This window comes from Salvelinus sp. IW2-2015, linkage group LG8 (genome assembly GCF_002910315.2).
Source record: "Salvelinus sp. IW2-2015 linkage group LG8, ASM291031v2, whole genome shotgun sequence".
Classification (NCBI taxonomy): Eukaryota; Metazoa; Chordata; class Actinopteri; order Salmoniformes; family Salmonidae; genus Salvelinus; species Salvelinus sp. IW2-2015.
The window spans coordinates 36,890,114-36,892,613 of record NC_036848.1 but is presented as its reverse complement, the minus strand read 5'-3'; the positions used below and the strand labels follow the sequence as shown (position 1 = coordinate 36,892,613).

The 2,500-nt window shown below is 43.2% G+C and overlaps 1 protein-coding gene across 1 annotated transcript in view; it reads right to left on the bottom strand.

Annotated features, from left to right (window-relative positions):
- The window catches only part of cacna1g (calcium channel, voltage-dependent, T type, alpha 1G subunit), a 207,000-nt gene that overhangs the window by 76,233 nt on the left and 128,267 nt on the right, over window positions 1-2,500 (bottom strand).

The following is a 2,500-nucleotide window of genomic DNA, read 5'->3' as shown; positions in this document are numbered from 1 at the left end:
GTGAAGTCTCCAGTAAGTAAATTGTATGTATCCAGCAAAAGCAATAACCTCAACTGCGTTTGTCGTAATAACACACACGCTAAAGTCTCTAGGAATGAACTCACACATCAAACCATATTCACTCTAAATCACCAACGATATATTAACACTGCAAAAACCAATCAGACCTCAGTTAAACCTACCGGCCAATAAGACGTAAAATAACATTAGGTAATGCAGCTACGAGGCTAAATCCTACTCATATTCACTGTTCAGTGTGATACGTATGTGTGTGTATGCGTGTGCGTGTGTGTGTCCTCACTGATTGCGTGGCCTGCTAGCTACTGTTGAGAGGTCACTGCCAGGCAACCCAATCTCCATACACATTTCCATCCAATTTCAATAATCACCTCATTACAGGGGCTGAGAATACAGCTGCAGCACAACATGAGAAATGTATGTGCATCGTAATGTTTTCCCTGAACAGAGTGTGTGTGTGTTTGTGTTGTGTCAAATGGGTGTACATGTGTGAAAGTCTGTGTAGTGAAAGTGATTGTGCATGTGTGTGTGTGTGTGTGTGTGTGGTGTGTGTGTGTGTGTGTGTGTGTGTGTGTGTGTGTGGTGTGTTGTGTGTGTGTGGGTGTGTGTGTGGTGTGTGGTGTGTGTGTGTGTGTGTGTGTGTGTGTGTTGTGTGTGTGTGTGTGTGTGTGTGAGTGAGTGTTTCAGATATCCTCTCGATATCCTCTGTCATTTCCTTTTTTTCTCATGTTCCCCCTCATTTCATCCTTACACTCATTTCATCCTCCCACAATAAACCTTGAGGGCTTTATCTACATTAGTTAAACATGTATTTTCCACAGTATTATCCCCATACAGAATAGACTAGCAGGCAGGGAGATAATTGAATCAATTACCACAACCGCTGTCTCATCTGTGTTAAAGACAGAAAACAAGGCCGCTACAGCTGGAGTCCACAGAGACTGGACACCAATTACTACGGGTGCAGGAACGTTCGCTACATCAGCGAGATATCAACCGTGTTAATTAGTGTGTTTATCCCGTTCTGCATAAGGCTGGATGATGTTGCAGCTTTAATTATCAAAGGGCTTTGGGTTGGACAGTATAAACAGATGGGGTAAGGAAAAGAGCCAGGTATATTGTGTATATTGTGAGTGTGTGTGTGTGTCTACCTGTGTGTGCATGTGTGTCTGCATGCATGCCGGGTGATGCGTTGTGTGGTGTGGTCACTCACCACGCTGTATGGGTCTATCCTCGGCCTCTCCATGCCGGGTGATGCGTGTGTGTGTGTGGTCACTCACCACGCTGTATGGGTCTATCCTCGGCCTCTCCATGCCGGGTGATGGTGTGTGTGTGTGGTCACTCACCACGCTGTATGGGTCTATCCTCGGCCTCTCCATGGCGATGGTGAGGCAGTTGAGGAAGATAATGACCAGAACAATGTGGTCAAACATCTTGTGGGTTATTATCTTATTGCACGCCATCCGAAACCTGGAACACACAAATCATCATTCATAGAATAACATTCCGATAATTGGAAAACATATGATGAGGGATGTTAAGCATGTGAAAAATACAACATCACAGAGTATAACACTATTCAGACACACGCCCTTGTATTCTATGAAGTATTAATGAAGTATATTACACATGAAATAAATAGGTGGGCACTTACAGTTGAAGTCGGAAGTTTACATACACTTAGGTTGGAGTCATTAAAACTAGTTTTTCAACCTTCCACAAATTTCTTGTTAACAAACTATAGTTTTGGCAAGTCGGTTATAACATCTACTATGTGCATGACACAAGTCATTTTTCCAACAATTGATTACAGACAGATTATTTCACTTATAATTCGCTGTATCACAATCCAGTGGGTCAGAAGTTTACATACACTAAGTTGACTGTGCCTTAAACAGCTTGGAAAATTCCAGAAAATTATGTCATGGCTTAGAAGCTTCTGATAGGCAAATTGACATCACTTGAGTAAATGGGAGGTGTACCTGTGGATGTATTTCAAGGCCTACCTTCAAACTCAGTGCCTCTTTGCTTGACATCATGGGACAATCAAAAGAAATCAGCCAAGACCTCCGAAAAGTTTTTTGCAGACCTCCACAAGTCGGGTTCATTCTGGGAGCAATTTCCAAATGCCTGAAGGTACCACGTTCATCTGTACAAACAATAGTACGCAAGTATAAACACCATGGGACCACGCAGCCGTCTAACAGCTCAGGAGGGAGACGCGTTCTGTCTCCTAGACTTTGGTGCGAAAAGTGCAAATCAATCCCAGAACAACAGCAAAGGGCCTTGTGAAGATGCTGGAGGAAACAGGTACAAAAGTATCTATATCCACAGTAAACCAATCCTATATCGACATAACCTGAAAGGCGCTCAGCAAGGAAGGAGCCACTGCCATAAAAAAAAGCCAGACTACGGTTGGCAACTGCACATGGGACAAAGATCGTACTTTGGGAAATGTCCTCTAGTCTGATTAAAAAAAATG